Below are 18,084 nucleotides of genomic sequence, written 5' to 3' on the forward strand. Positions count from 1 at the left end.
GTGCCTCTCAATGGTCTCACAAAGCTCAGGCTGTGAGCTCTTCTGCATTTTAATCTACATTCCTCAGTAATCCACAGCTTAAGGAATGCCAGTTTATACATTGCAACATTTAGAGGTTTGTACCTGATAGTTGGAAAAAGAAAATGGCTCAGTACTGAAAAGCAATTGCTACTTTTACAGAGGACCAGAGTTTCGTTTCCAGCATCTATGTGGGTGGCTCATAATTGCCTATAACCCCTGCTCTAAGGGATCTGACGCCCTCTGTTGGTCTCCATAGGCACCCCAACACAATTTCATACAGTCTCACAAGCACACATACACTTGAATAAAAATAAGTTGTTTACAAAAGAAGTGTGTGCCCCGCTGGGTGGTGGTGGCGCACTCCTTTAATCCCAGCACTCGGGAGGCAGAGCCAGGCGGATCTCTGTGAGTTCGAGGCCAGCCTGATCTACAGAGTGAGATCCAGGAAAGGCACAAAACTACACAGAGAAACGCTGTCTCAAAAAACCAAAAAAGGAAAAAAAAATGCCCTTGTGGCCACATGATGTCACACACTCAGCAAATGCTTACTAAACAATTAATGACTGACATGATGACATTTCAGACCACTCAAAGTTAGCAACAGACAACTAAGGTGTTTTTAAAGTTTTGGGTGAAAATAGAGAATCATATACTAGTGAAATATTTTGGAACATTTGGATTCTCCGTACTTTTGATATTATTTATTTGAATGGTCTATGGAGCAAGTCATTTTCTTTCCATATTTTCTCTGTAGACATGTCCAGGTTTATTTTTTCCAACCTGAAACTGAGAGAAAGATAGCCAGTGACTTTTGTAATATTACACAGCCCCAGAAGGGGCCAGAGGGAAGGTTTCTGAATGTTCTAGAATTGATCTTCAGTGTTTTGTATGCTGTGTTTTTCCTCAACTAAAGGTGGCCTTCAGAACAGATGTCATCTCTGACATAAAAACAAAACCAAATACCAACAACAAAAAACCTGGTGGTAGAATTTGTTCTATGCTTTCAGTGAATGACTTCTGCTAATTTAACTGGGTCAGGCTATGAGGTTAGATATGTTTACGACAGGTAATGAGCTGTTAAACTTCATTCCTCTTGAAAAATCCATGTACTCTTTGCAGGAGGGAAATATGAACTAGATCTTTAATATATCTTATATAACCATCCTTCAGAGATTGCTTGTAATGTAAAGGTAGCAGACTGTTCTGGAATGGTTAATCATCAAACTGCATTATGTTCCCAAATACACAGCTACAATAACATCTTGAGTTTGTTTAGTGTTAGCTCCAAATGTCAAGTGCTGTCGTTGAAAAGAAATCTCAAAACCTGTACACTCCAAAAGTTCTGGAACTCTTAGGAGAGAAGTCAAATGTTCCATACTTGCTGATCAGAACCTGCAATTTATCTTGGCTGCTAAGAATCCTTGGGGATATCATACATTAAAAAATGTATTCCAATGCAATGCAGTCTCTCGAGCAATGTGAGCAACCACGACTGTGACTCAAATCCTGAAAATAGGACATTCTCTTGTCATTGCCTTCTGAGAAAAAAAAAAAAAGCTACTCGTTGGAGGGAAAAAAATAACACTGCAATTATCCATCACCAGACAGCTTCCTGAATCTAGCTCACCTCAGCTATTTTTTTTCCTCCCTACTCTGAGAGCAAAATGAATACTGCAAGCAACCAGGGTACTAATGGTCTTTTTTCCCCCACATCGCACCCCCCCTCCCCAAACCCAAAGCAAGGGACCGGAGAGACTTCAGGAGCCTCTTCATGCTATCACTTCACAGGGTGGAAGGTGACAGCTTCGCCAGGGACTAATGCAGTCCGACATAATTGAATGTGGCCTGGAGCAAAGCAGCTGCCGGCAGCCGCTCTCGATTGCAACTGTCGTCAGGTGGAGCCTTCTGCAGGAAAGCGCGTTCCAGCGGAAGGCCATCCCACCACTCAGCTCCGTGGTGATGATAGCTTATTCATCCTTACACTCTGACCACAGTTTTGTAGTTAGTAATTGTCTCGTATCATACTGCTGGCTGAGTGCAGGTGCTGGATCTGTGAATTATCAATAATCTTTCTAGTTTTCCCTTCCCTCTCTGTCTGCTTCTCTCATTCTCTTTCCTCTGAAGTTTTTACCCCAGAATTCTATTTCTTCACTAGAACTTGATCTGCGTCAAAAGTACTATGCCATTCATTTCTTTAAGAAATAGGAAATTTCATGGGTCCAACATTTCTCTACAGAGCAGGTAATTCCAAGTGTCCCGAGACTGTATACTGAATATCTAAAAAATTATAAACTGAATTAAGTTTTATAAGGAGAAATAAAAATGTCTGACAATGTATTTCTCTTTCACTGGTTATTTATAAAAGGTCAGTGAATAGACATGAATGTTTCCATGTCTATATTTTCTTCTCATGTTAGGCATGCTATTTTTGGAGAATCAGGTTAAGTTTTATGTAAATGATTTTAGCTTAAGACTAAATATTTTATTAGCAAATAAAATAACATGCAATACTACAAGCATAGGTGCATTCAATATTTGTATATTTTCATTTAAAAAGTCTATTCTGCAAAACAAGTGAATTGAAAATGAAAAACGATCACCTTATTTGGATTTTCTGAATTAATTGATTCTTACTTTTGATCAAATAATTTAGTATTTTAAGTCACATAACTATACCTGATATTTGTATCCATTAATTTTTGAGGTAATTGAAATACTTCATATAATCTCTACTTTAGTTTCTCTATTGATCAGATCAATAGAGATCTGATTGTGATGCAAGCATTGTTCTACGTTTGATCAATCGAGAGTGTGAATGTGGGTAAGAGTGACACAAGCAAGCTGAGGTCAGACCTGGCTGCTAAAATGAGTGACTAATTTAAATAGCAAACCTGTGTCCTTCTTGGAAAGTTCAATCATTTCCTCACTATGTTTTTCTTACCGAACTGTCTAGGATTTCTAACAAATCTTGAGTACATTTATCTCTGTAGTACCAACCCATCATATGCTAATCCCATAAAAAAGGTTAACTATTTCAAGCACTTAGGAAGTTATCTGACTAAGAAGAAAAAAGGCATGATATTGGGAGTGCTAGGGGGAGCTAGGAAGACATAACTGTGGAAGGAAATGACATGTTGATTTTATAAACATTCAGGAAACTTTCAAAGAATAAAAATATAAAAAATATTGCAAACATGTAGCTAAAGTCATGTGTATGTGACTAGTTTTAGCTCCAACCATACCACCATTTCATAACCACTGGACTAATATTTTGTTCTCCTTAAAATCAATTATTATTGTGTGTGTGTGTATGCATACAAATGACACAGAACCATATGGAGGTCAGACGACAACTTGGTAAAGTTTTTTCTCTTCTTCCACCTTTATGAGGGTTCTGGAAATCATACAGTTTTCCAGGCTTACATAGGAAGTGTCTTTATCTACTGAGCTATTCCTCCAGACCAATGTTTTTATTCTTGATACAAAGATAAGTCACGACTATTCCAGCAAGTATTTATTATTCAATCCTTAAACCTAAAAGATGCTAAAACACTAAGTGAATCCTCACTGATTAAGGACAGCATTATAGACAGAAAAATTGGGTCATTCCAATTTTAAAATATCCCTTGAAATGTCCATATAATGATATATATGTATATATACCATTTTATACTATATATGTGTATACACACACACACACACACACACACACACACACACACACACACACACACATATATATATATAAAGTTTCTTGAAATAACTACTCATCTCTCTAATATAAGAAATTATATTTAGGAGAAATAAAAAATTTACATTTTTTTCTCCATTAGAAGTTAAAAAAAAGGAAGAAAGGGAACTATTGATTGGTTTGCTGTGTGCATCTGAGATGTTTTCATGTTTGATTTTTCTTAATGCTTTCAATAGCCTTTCATGTGATCTATGCTGCTTGATACTATTAAATTGGAAGGCAGGTGATTTCAACTCAGTTACAACTTCTGGACTTCCCATGGCTACTAGCAGAGCATCATACTTGTGTGCTAGCCTACTTTAAAAAAAAAGGTTGTTCATCATTATGGAATTTGCCTGTAGAAGAAAACTGTTGCCTACAGTATATGATACTTTTCATGGTTTTAATTTCTGTAATTGATCTTCAGATGTCCCTTTCTGTAGGTTTTAAGTCACATATATTTATATGGGCTAAGATTTAAGGGCACTGAAATTTCACTGTGCAGAATTGTTATATGAGGGTATGAGTGGGGAGAAGACTTGCGTTTGAAGGAGATATTACTTTGACTTGTACAGGTCATTTCTGTAACTCAGAATGTCATGAATGATGCTTGCAACATAAATCTCTAAGGCATTAGAGATTGAGGTCTGCAATGAAGCATGAACTTACATAAAACTCACTTTTAAAATGGATAAATTTTTCCTTAGTATATCAAATATTGAAATTTGATGATGGTATATGTAATATTAAAGGGTGATATATGAAGGTTCATAGGCAGTAAGTCAGTAAAAGGTACTCTCCTGTTCATTCTGGAGACAAATAAAGAAATAATATTATAACCTTCAACCTCAGTACCTCTATTAACTAGATCATTTATAACCAATAGGCTGTCAACATGGAACTTTCATATCCAGAGCCTAAATTTCATGAATTATTGTTTATACTGAACTATAGTTTGATAGATGATGACAACACAAAATCTATGATTATATATATTTATATATATATCACAATAATATACGCATAAATAAAAATCTCTCAGCAAAAGGCTAAGAAATCAAATTTAAGAATTTTATCTACAGTGTACCAATTCTTTTATGCATGTCTAACACATTGTTTGCTAGAGTTCTCTTTCCCGTGATCTGTTCATTTTAAACCATAGTCAAACAATTTACTAGTTGTTTTATTTTAGTTTTAAAATGCAATTTTGTTATATATGCTGACCACTTTATATATACTGAGAACTTTGTAATCTAACCTTGTCAGATATACAGGCAGTTTATATTCCTCCTGTACTTTGCTTTAAAACTAATTGTATTTCACCCCCATGTTCACTACAATATGATTTACAAAGGCCAAGGTACAGAAACTATTAACGTCCATCAGTTGATGAAGAGATAAAGAAAACATGAACACACATACACATGCAAGAAGCACTATTCTGCCTTTAAAAGATAAATCCTACTCCTGCAACATTAATGTAACTTTTACTAAGTGAAGCCACAGGTAAAAAGATATCATACTATATGATCTTACTTATCTGTGAAACCTAAAGCAATAAAGTGAATTTGAAGTGGAGTAGGCTGGGTTGAGAGGGTGGAGAAGTTGAGACACATTAGTCAAAGGGTACAGCGTGTGGAATACAAGAGTAGTAACTTCTGCACATTTACTGTACAAAGCAGTGAGTCAATTTATTAAGTACATAAGAGTAGTAACTTCTGCACACTTACCGTACAAAGTAGTGAGTCAAATGTATTAAGTGTATTTGCCAAGAAAGAATTTTAAGTCCTCAACACAAGGTAATTAATCACACAACTGGATGGGTGTGTTAATTACAGTGCATATTGAACAGAACATCAAGTCACATTAAGTGTATGTAGTTTGCATTTGTTAATCATACCTTAATATAGATGAGGAAAATGATTGCATTCACTTGTCAGCAATCAATCAATGTTGGCGGTTAGCCAACATGACAGAAACCAACAGCACTTGTGAACTCCACAGGGCGTGGCTGTGTTCCTGAGCAAGGTAAACACGGTCAGTTTGGAGTGATTGCTAAGTGGCTGGCAATGACATTGTTCTCAGAGGACTCCACGGTCCACGCCTGTGAGTGAGACACAAGTTTGCCCTATTTCCTTGAACATGAAGAAAAAAGTCTATTTTTAGGAGTCCGCCAACTATGACTAGTCAGCTGTCGGATGGTATTTAGATTTGGGGAAGGCTATGAAAAGAGGAAAACCACTTGTTTCTCTTTCTCTGTCACCACTTGTCACTGCCATAAAGTTGGCTCTGGCTCCTGGGAGCCCTTGGTTAAGTACAATGCCCAGGGCTATGGGAGACGGAGGCCTCCATAGCTGATATGAAAGGTCCTTAATTAAGCACTTAGCATTTCAAGGCAGGCATCACAGCTCACCCACAGCCCGATCTGGCAGTCCGTCACCGCAGATAGGCCACCTAGAAGACTAACGTGAGTTGAGTCGAGTCTTTTGTACTTGAGGCAAGGCGCCCCGAGGCACAGGCTGATCCGGTGACCCTCCCATATACACTTTCTCTGCTGGGACGAAGAGGATATCGGATGTGACAACACTCCAGCCAGGAAAGGAATCCCCCCTCCCTGCTGTCCACCCCACACCCTCAGAAAGATCAGGGATTTGAGAAGAAACTTAGAATGTCGGTGGCACTTCCTTGGCTCAGCTGATCAGATGAATATAACCAAACCCAATGAATGAATGAATAATGATGAATGTATTATGAAGCAAAAAGGGAAATACTCTTCATTGTTAAAAGTCAATTATTTTGCAATTACCCAGGGCTTCAGAAAAGTTAACTAGTAAGGAAGCAGTTTCTGCCAGACCCCTGTATGTCATTCTCAGAATTGGAGAAAAAGAAACCAGGAGAAGCATAAGTGTTTTGGGGGGAAGTTTATCTTTATATTAAGGAGCTGGAAGACTTGGCAGCATTAAAACAGAAAGGGTTAATGGAATGAACTATAGATTAAATTGTAAAGCAATCAAAGAAAACCAAACAGTTTATAGCAGACAACCATCTTCTGGTGTTTGGGTCTGTGTCAAGCCATGGATGTGGAAAATTAAAGCCATACTGAGAAGGGAAATGAACCATGTCTAATACATCCCCTGCAATAAAATGTTTTCACTAGGACTGTAAAACTGTGGCTTACATTAGGAAAAAGAAAATCAAACTATATGTCAATTCCACATCATGGGACATGAAGTGTCCACAAAAATTTATATTACTATTTAGAAGTGTTTCATTCTGGTGTTTTATTGTGATTGGATGCGCCCTCCTCAGTATCTTTTGACTGGTATGAAAATGATTTGAACTACTTTTTTAGCATTTATTTTACATCTATTACCTGTTCTATTACTTTTTATTATTTTATTGTGCTTGTGTAGAGGATTTTGCACAGTTTTCATTATAATGTAACATTAAGTCAATTTATTTGTGTATTACACGCTGTATAATTGCACCTTTTTCTAGAACAATTTGGATTTCATTATCTAACAAAGCAGTGCTGTTGCATTTCCAAAAGCTCTTGTTAGAAATCAAGTGCGTTTTCAAAGTAGGACAACAGAGGTCAAGTTTGCACCAGGAAGACTCTTCACTAATGCTGGGACTGTTTGAACATCAGGGGAAGGTCATAATGAAAAGAGGGGAAGGCTTGTTTCTTTGAGCAAATATTTAATTATTCACTATTGTACTAGGTTAAGATCAATAAGGATCAATACTGCAAGAAAAGAAATCGTGTAGAACAAAGGGTTCTGACACGGAACAGAGGAGAGTGAGATATAGATCACGGAATGAACAAATTAATCCAGGAAAAATGTCAATTGTAACTGTGTTAGCTTTATTATTATAAAGGATGTCATGATACCATTGAAATGCTTGGTTTACGAGGCCGTAAATCAGAAAGCTACCAGGCACAATGATTATGTTTTTACATAGATATGGCATGAAGTGATCTGTGCCCTATGCAGGGCTGGCATAAATGATTTCTGTAGTCACATAGGTAATATGCAAAACCAAAATTAACCCACAAACACTTAGAAATTGATTAGCATGTTAAAACATAAGGAGAATGTGGACTGATGGTTTATAGGTATAATTAGATTTTAAATTTGCAAGGAGTTAGAAAGTGAAGTTGACAAGTTCTTTAATACCATGTTTTTAGATTGCAAACTTGGTACTTGTCCCATATTATTTTGGGTTGTTGAATGAGTTTCTGAGTATTTGATTTTGGGTTCTCATTAGATCCTTGATGAAGTCAGGGGAGGAATGATTTTCTACTTCATCACAGCCCTGCAGCAAGGAGAGACAATAATAATATTGACTGCCTAGTGCTATTAATGGTCTCCATCAAAATATCATTCCATTGCTTGACATGGTAAGTTGCTTATATTACTTATCCTTCAAAGGATCACTTATCAGCCTTATTGCTGAATCTTATAAAAGACATGTATCATATAGGAATTTCAAGATTTAGAGAAATTTTGACTGTCATTTGTCAAGGTCAGGATGAAATTTTCTTTTGGTGAACTTGGTGATGTATGTACCAAACTTTACCAAATAAAGGTGTTTGACTAGAATAATTCATTATAAAAAATTACAAAATTTTGCTCATCATTTAAGTTTTCATCATCATAGAAATTCCAATGTAAATATTCTTTAAAAAATCTATGAAATCATGAATCTCAAGAAGTTATAAGAAGCCAAAATTGCATGGTGTATGAAAGGATGTCCTAGCAAAAATTTTACAAGTGTTTGGACATGTGTGTCATACATCTTCCTTATATGTTGGTCCACGATGCTAGATCGCTACCTTCACAGACAATTCTGATATATTATTTTATTAATGCATATCAGATTAAGTTGGAAAAAACAAACTAATAGCAATAATAGTGACAAAATGCACCCATGTATCTAGTAGTTAAAGTAAACTTAAGGGAACTCTTTTTTTAATTAACTTTTATTGATTCTTCATAGATTTCATATTGTGCACCCCAATCCCACTTATCTCCCGGTTCCCTTGCATCCACCCTCTGCCCATGCAACCTCCTCCATAAAACAAAACAAAATTTAAAAGAAAAACCAAAAAAACCAAACCAACCAACCAACCAACCGACCAACCAACCAAACCACAAAAAATTAAAAAAAAAAAAAGAAAAAAAGAAAAGAATCTCATCATGAAAGCTGTATTGTGGCCCATTAAATCACACAATTTACCCCTTAGCCCATTCATTTTCATTTGTGTTTATTGTTATGAGTCATTGGTCTGGTTCAAGGCCTCTGGCTTCTGCTAAACTATTGATAATGGGCACTCTCTGGGGCTCCTCTGGGGTAGTCTTGTTGTCCTGTGTCATGGAGATCCTTCAGTTTTGGATCTGTAGGTTCATCCCCTTCACATGCTCCAACAGTTCATAGATGCAATGGATATTGGCGTGCGCCAACTCATAGCCCTGATTCTTGGCCTAGGTGGTAGCTGGGTTGGTCAGCCCACCAGCTTTCTCTCATCATCACTACCAAGGTGAGCTCTCCAGTACTGCCTTGGGCAGCCTACCCAATGCAGCCTGCAGCAAGGGGCAGGGCGGGTTTTGCTGTTCTCAGGTCCTCAGAGCTGGTTCACCAACACTCAAACCACCAGGGCCAGATCTACTGTTTTCCCTAGGCGAGGTACAGGGCCTTCTCTCCCAATTGTTGTAGGGGGGATACGAGAAGTAAGGTCAGCTCTCCTGTTCTCACACTGTCAGGGCTGCTCACCTGTGCCCCCAACAACAGGCTCAGCTCTAGTGTGCTGCCCAGACAGGGGTGCAGAACCTGCTCTCTTGTGTGCTGCAGCTGGTGAGGGGCAGGGCAAGTTCTTTCACTCTTGTGACCCCAGGGCCAGCTCTCTAACCTACTGCAGGTGACAGTGGGTGAGCAGGGGGTGGGGGAAGGTGACGCGGAGAGGGAGGAGGAGGCATCTGTCTCTCACCCATGCCACCATGTGACAGACAAGGGGTGGGAGGCAGGAGGCTAGTCTCCTCTCATGCCCTCAAAATTGGCTCACCTGCATCCCTGTCAATAGACTCAGCTCCAGTGTGCTGCCCAGATGATTTGCATATGCCTGTGGTGAGGGGTGGGACCATCTCTCCTGAGTGTGTGTGTGTTGCATCAGGGCCAACTATCCCAGGTCCAATGACAGGTGGGGCTGTGCTGAGCCGGCCCTCAGATTTCCACAGGAGTGTTTCCTATGACCACCTGTGCTGACTCTGGCCATCGACATCATCACAGACCCCAGCTGCTGCAGAAACACCAACGCAGCTTGGGCTCAGACATCACCATGGCCCCAATGGCCACTTAGGCCACCCAGATCACTATGGCCCAGGTGGCAGCATGATCCTTGGACACCGACACAGGAATTCGTAACAAAATATTGCTTTGCCCTTTTCTGTTTCTTCAATTATCCTTTCCTTTGATATCTGCTTGGAGTTGTATGTTCCTTAATTTTATGATTTCTTTCTACTGTCAGATTTTGGATATAAGCTAGTCTTATAAAAGTTTATCTATGTAGTGCACTCTAACTAGACTGCTGTTACTCTGTAAATATACTGCTGGGTTCTTGTAGCTAGTTGCCTTCTAGTGATAGTCACCTACATGAGCCTCCATGCTAGTTCGCTTGTCTAGTTACCAAAAGTTGTTTTATTTGTTCCTAAACCTTTTCTCGGTAATGACATAGCACCAATGTTACATTAAATAATTAATACTGTTAGTTTGATTAGATACCTAGCCTTATGATTGCTATCAAAGTAATTCAGAGGAGGCTCATGAATCAATAAACAAGATTTATTACAGAATAACAGGAGGTACTCTCAGAGATGAGAGTGGTCAGTGGCCAGAAAGACCGTTCTTTCAGTCTATGTGTTTAGGCAGACTTTATACTATTCCATGCATTCTGTGGAACATGAGATATGTTTGTCCAAGTGATTAACAGGTCTATTTGGATTCATTCTTAAAAAGAGTACACAATGATATGTCTTTGTTCTTTATCTTGTTGACTTCTGCACAGCGCATTATGCCAGGTTTCCATTTATGAGAGAAAGAGTCACACACACACACACACACACACACACACACACACACACACACACACAGGGGTGGGGTAGGGAGAGAGAGACAGAGGAAGGGGGGGAGGGAGGGAGGGAGGGAGAGAGGGAGAGAGGGAGGGAGGGACCTCAGATCACATTTCAGTCCTGTAATTAGACTCCTGCAGTTTAGTTCCTGATTCTATAAGCTGCCAATCAAGAGGGAGAAGGCTATCCTTTATGACCTTCAAACTTACCAACATCTTTCTAGCTACCTAGTAATACAAACAAATTATGTGTTCCTATGAAGAGTATTAAACACTTGTCTAAGAAGATTTGATAAGGTAATTGCAATAAAAATACAGAAACATCTTAAATACCCACTAAATATTGAATAGATAAAAGGACACACACACACACACACACACACACACACACACACACACACACACGAATATCATTCAACCATAAAAGACAGAAATGCTGTCATTCACAACAAAAGGAATGGAAGTGAAGGAACACATTTAAATCATAATCTCATTATATGTGGACTCTAATAAAGTTGATTTCATGGAAGATGAGGGTGGAAGGTTAGTTGTCAGAGTCTGGGGAGAGGACAGAGAGGGAATGGCGATAAATGATTGATGAATGTGTGCTAAGTTAAAGTAGATCACAGGATGCTTGAGTGGTCTATTGTATTGCACAGTAGCATTGCATGATGATATATCTCACAGGTATGTACACACTGCATATATATATATATATATATATATATATATATATATATATATATATATATATATATATATATCTTACACTTTGGACTTTATATTAATAAAGCAGTGAACACTATTTCAATTTCAAAGTTTAGTGGAGAATAAAGTTTAGTTGAGAGTAAATAGTTATATAGAACTCTTTTAGAGCTCAAAATTAACCACATAGGAGAGCTGTAGTTGTAAGTCAGCCAGCAGAGTACTTGCTGTGTAAGGACAAGGATCTGAGTTCACATCCCCAGAACCCATGTAAGAAGCTAGGCTTGGTGCTTCAGACCTGTAACCCAGTGCTGGGTGGAATGGAGATAGATAGATTCCTAAGCTCATTGGCTTACTGATACAGCTAATTGGTGAGTTCCAGTTCAGAGGGGAGACTTCTTCACAACAACATAAGGTGGAGTTTGTAGTCTCTAATATCCATGTGTATATACACATACAGGGACCCACATGTACTGAGCATATACATACACCAGACACAGACAACCACATACACCATACCACACACTACTCTCCCACCTTCCCACCACACCGGTCACACACACACACACACACACACACACACACACACACACACACACATACACACACACACACACACACACACACACACACACACACAGAGAGAGAGAGAAATACCACCCCACATAAACCCCCCACTTCCACCACAGGACATTACACCACACATACACACATACACCACACACACATACCACACACCCACACCCCACATCACCTACACCTCCACATCTCCATCACACACACACACACACACACACACACACACACACACACACACACTCCATAAAGTAATTATTAAAAAATCAAATTGATTAAAGACGGCCTTTCTAACTATCCAAGAGAAAATGAAAGTATAAAAAGCCATCACCAAAGTATAATAATTAAGGCATTTAGAGTAGAAATAAAGTGCCAAACATAGACCAAAAATATAATGAATATAACACATATATACATAATCATACACACACATGTAACTACTGATTTATTTCTTCATAGTTTTGAAAGAAAGAGTAAAGTTTTGTGAGGTGCATAAACACCCACTGTTCAAAATGAAATAGCTCAAAGTTTACAAACATAAAACATAAACCAGAAACTAACCAATAATTAAGTTAATATTCTAGAGTTTTAAGAGCTTTTTACTTAAGGAAAGGAAAAACCACATTAAGAGTAATAATAGAGAAATTAATCATAAACAGTAATCTAAAATGCAATCAGCTTGAATGTTTCAAATGGAATGGCAGGGAAATAATTTAATTTGTAACATTCATCCAGTTTTAAAAATCGGATGAATAACGACCATAACAGCATACATGTTTTAATTGTTGAATAGATTTAGAACTCAAAATATAAGTAGAGATACAGATATTTTAAGTCATTTGTCTTTGAGATAGGGTTTCTCAATGATGTGATGCTCACCCATCTGGCCAGGGCTGGCTATCCAGCAAGCAATGGGAGCTTCCTGTCTTTGCTACCAGTGCTGGTTTTACATGCATATCCCACTAGGTCTGGCCTGGGAAATGGAACTCAGACACTCATGCTTGCAAGACAAGCGCTTTACCAACCGAGCCCTCTCCACAGTGGTATTTTAGGTAACTTTTAATGCAAGGAATACAATCAACACCGTTAAAGACAGTATTAAAAGTTTTCATCCTGCAGAGAACAAAACTTTCTTTTTACATGCTGTGAACTGTTTGTTAAAAACAGAACCACAGCCTGGGGATGGTAGCATACGCGTATAATTCCAACATTCTGGTAGCTGGGGCAGGAAGATTAGAAACTGGAGCCTAGGCTGGGCTACCTAGGAAGACTGTCTCAAACAAACCAAAATAGCCAAGGCCTTAGTGGAAAACAATAAAAGTAGAAATACTGCAAAGCACAATTTTATCTTATATAGTGAAAATAAATATGAACATCAACTTGAGAAATAAAAAAAAATAGCTACATGGAAGATCACCTTTGTTCACTGAGATTATTCTAGGGAAGCTTGACAAACTTGTTTATCGAGGACGATAGTACTCAGTGTATTCAAGGAGTAGTATTGTGAGGTTTTGTCAAAAACAAGATTCATAGCACCTAATGCAGTTATTCTAAGCCATACGACATTTTAAACTTTTTTTTTGTTTAATTTCGACAATTATTATTATTATTATTATTATTATTATTTTTGTTTTTGTTTTTCGAGACAGGGTTTCTCTGTGTAGCTTTGCGCCTTTTCCTGGAACTCACTTGGTAGCCCAGGCAATTATTTTATTTTTATTTTATGTGTATGAGTGTTTTGCTTGCATGTATAGACATGTACCAGATGTCTCATTGCTTTTGGGAAAGGGTGTTGGATCCCCTGGACCAGAGTTACATATGTTTGAGGGCTGCTGCACGTAGGCTCTGGGAATGGGGAACAAGGGTCTTCTGGAAGAGCTGCCAGTGGTTTTAACCCATGAGCCTGGATTAGGCTGACAAAGAACTTTTTTTTTTTCCCCAGAAGGTGCCTGGGAATTTGTGTCAGCCTTCTGTGTAATTTTTGACAGATCTCAATCTAGAAACTAACAGTCATTTCTCAGCTGTGCCCGTGGAAGGATAACCAGAGGCTTCTCCTTGAGGACAGAAGAGAAACAGATCTTCTTCTTTTCTCTAATGACCTTTTTGCAAAGCTTTGAGAGGCATAAACACGAAGATATATTTAAAGAGCGATTAAAAAAATAACAGTAGACCAAAGCTGATGAACAGAAGAATGTGCTTCCTGGATGAAGAGGTTTCAGTGATTCTGGGAGGTGGAAGAAACAAAAGCCTCAAAACCCAACAGAAAAACAACAGAAGACATGGAGCAAGACAAAGAGGAAAAGATGGATGCAGAAACAGATATGGATGAAGAAGAAACCACAAAACATTCTAAAGCAGAAAAAGATGAATGGTAAAGTACACCCTCACTATGGATCCTGTGTGGAGAGAGAATGTGAAATTTTAAGGCATTTCTTTTGAGAGAGATTTGCTTTGAATGCTTCCCCAAGCAATGTTGGAATTGGTTACAGGAAGAGGTGGACTTCTCAGTTGAACTTTTTTTTTTTAAACTTTCTCCATGAATGTAAATTTGTACTGTTTAATTGGTGATTAATAGAAAGTATTGTCATATGTATAAAATGTTAATGAAAAGATTCCCCCCTCCCCAAATGAACCAGAAATACAAAATCTGGCAAGGTTGGCTCAGAGTGTAAAAGTGTGTGTGCATCACCAAGCTTGATGACCTAAGTTTGAGCCCTTGAACCCACATGGTAGAAGAAAAGGATTGACTCTAGCAAGCTGTCCTCCAACCTCCACACAAGTCCAGTGGTACACGCACACACACACACACACACACACACACACACACACACACACACACTGCACTAAACAACGATTAAAATAAAACAAAATTGGTGGAAGCAGTAACTCATTCATTAGGACCGAGACACAGCTTTGATATTCAGATAAGGGAAGATAAGAGAGTCTGTAGAAACCTAAGAAAGAATAGAATCTTAAGGAAGACTAGATCCAGGAGAGATCAGAGGAATCAGAGTGTTAGCTGAGAAATATGGATTAAAACAGCCTTTCCGGGCACCCATATGTCAGATAACTGACATATAAGCTGTCACAGCCCCTGCTTCCTTCAAAACAGGTAATGTTATTACAGGGACAATAAGAGCATTCTTGTAGAGGGAATCCGATGACCTCAGAGAAAAGCACTACATCCTTGATAGTTTGTGATCGTGTTTTTTGATGCTATAACCTTTTCAACCATGAAAAGCTTATTAGTTCCATACATGCAAAGAAAAAAATCTCAACAATAGTATTTTTGAAGAGTCATTGGTTGTGAATCTGCTCACATTGAGTGCTAAGCAAAATATTAAGGCTATTAAAATACTAGTGTCTGCTGACCAATCAATGTAAGGAGGAAGAATTTATTTTGTCCTACAGTTTGAGAGGATATAGTCCATCATGGCTAAACTACACTGGTCCATGAGTGTTTACAATTAGCTGTTGAATAAGCTCACAACTTAAGTATTCTAAGAAAGCAAGAACTGATTTTACTACTATTCTGCCTCCTCGGTATTGGGTTAATTGTGAGTAAAAGTCCAAATCCACTGCCTGGTTCTCACCACAGGTGATGAAGATGCATTTAAAAACCTGGCCGAGGACAGATAGTTTCTATACATTGGGTGCTAAGTTTCTTGCATCAATATGTAAAGATACTGGAGAATTTGTTTTAAGGTGGGTCCTGTTAAGAGCAAAGATAATTATACTCTTTTGTGGGATTTAGTGAAATTTACTTCCAGGGACACTAAAGTACATGTCCACATTTAGCATCATTTTGTTTTTAATTCAGTATCCCTTATGCTTTAGAAAAGCCATCGCACAGATGATACTGTTTCTAAAAGTTCATAATTTTGTGTCTGTTATTTTCTTTGAGTGGCCTTTTTTTGCCCCCTTTATTTCTCCCCCTATTACACAATCTCTCTTTTTCCTATCAAGTTACCCTTGCAGTTCCATCCCAGACAATATTTGCCATAGGATACAACCCCCCACCCCGATCCCAGGTTTCTACACTGTTCTTAGCACCACGATGTGTGTTCGTTATATTTATGTTGATAAGATTATCAACCTAAAATGAAACTTTTGCCTATTTTCTTATTTTTGTCTTTTGTGTTGTAAGGTTTCAGTCCCCTTGAAGAAAAGAAAGCAAGAAAAAAAAACCCCAACAACAAACAAATGAGGAAAGCTGACAGAAGTAAACGTCATGTGCAGATACATGGGTGGGAGTGGAGTGGAGAAGTGTGTGCCCGAGTTTCCTGGTGAGGTGGAGATGAGAAGAGGAGCCTGGCTTCCACAGATACGTTTCTTTCCACTGAGAAAAATGGAAGCTGACATCTCAGGGCAATTCTTTGTCAGAAATATACATCTGCATGAAGAGAAGAGAGTTAAAAATTTAATCTGCAAAGCTATTTAGAGAGTGGATAGGCCTTGACAGGCCTCCCAAATGTATTCCAAGAACAAGAAGATTGGAGTTATGAAATAAAAAGCTGTTGCAGCAAGCAAAATGAAACTAAGCTTTCTTGACAGAATCAGTTTGCCAAATGACTTTAGGATTGCATAGTCTTGTCCTTTTTTTTTCTCTTAAAAATACTCTAAATGTATAGAAGAAACTTTTAGAATTTACACGGTACCTTTAAAGAACAGTAATGTAATATACTAAGTATTACTCTAGAATGAGACATTTGAGACAAAATTAAAGAACAGCGAACTCACTAAGTCAACAGGAATATCGGCAAGGATTCCTGAGGCATCAGTCATAAATGACTCTGAGTGCTCCAACTATCATCCAGGACCTAAAATAGTGCTGTCAACCTGTGGAGTAGAACAGTGGAAACCCAGTCCATGACAATGTGGCAGGGTGAATTCAGTCTGAACTCTGTCCTCACTGGTGCTCTCCCCATGACTACAGAAAGTTTACTCTTATACTGGTTCATTCACCACTGGTTTAAGGAAAATTCATTCCTTTTTTGGGGGGGAGGGGCGCTGGCTTATGTTGGCATGGCCTTTCCTTGTGTTTTAAATGCACACTATTATTGAAGGCTAAAGTAATCTCAGATATATATCTTTGATTTTTCCTTCATAAGTTGTTCTTATGAGAAGCTTATCCTCATTATCAGATGGTTAAGAAAAGAAAACAGGATGCCATATGAAATTTTAGAGAGAGGGAGAGATGATTGCTTAAGACTGAATATTTCATCCAATAGTTTTTGATGCGTCAACAAAATTCTTGAATTCACTGCTACTTTTTCAGCTCCGAGTTTTACATGTGAAGAGAGCACAGACTGGGTGGGCAAAAGCATGCCACTCTAGCAGCCTTCTTCCCATTAATATTGTAGAATTTCTGTCCATTAAAGTCTTAACAACTACTCAAGCATAAAGTTGAAGCCTTAAAATATGAGTCTATAATAAAAAATTGCTTTAAATCTTTAATACCTGGGACCTAACCATGGTTTTCATCTGAAGTGTGAACCTTTAAACTATGTATTTTGCTTTTTTGTCTTCCAATACGGTCATGCCTACTTTTCTTCACCAATTATGTTTCTTGTTAGTGAGTTCTGGGCTATCTTACCCTCTTGAACGAGATAGAAGTTGAGGAGCAATGCTCAAGGTTGTCCTCTGACCACTGTATGCACACTGTGGCATAAAGGCCACTCACAAAAACCTCTCCCATACATGCACCCTGCACCCATATGCATCACACACACAACACACACATCTAATGAAATAGAAGGATTAAGGTTCGTCACCTTGGAATAGTTTCAAGAGCTGTATTTTTTTCCTCTGATATACACAATTGCAATATAAATTGTGCTGTATTTCTCCAGCATATAATACAATTAGCAGTGACCCTATTACTTACTTTTACCAATGAGATGTGAGCAGCAGTGATGTGTATTCC

The sequence above is a fragment of the Peromyscus californicus genome, unplaced genomic scaffold (assembly GCF_007827085.1).
Source record: "Peromyscus californicus insignis strain IS unplaced genomic scaffold, ASM782708v3 Scaffold_19__1_contigs__length_69161282, whole genome shotgun sequence".
NCBI lineage: Eukaryota > Metazoa > Chordata > Mammalia > Rodentia > Cricetidae > Peromyscus > Peromyscus californicus.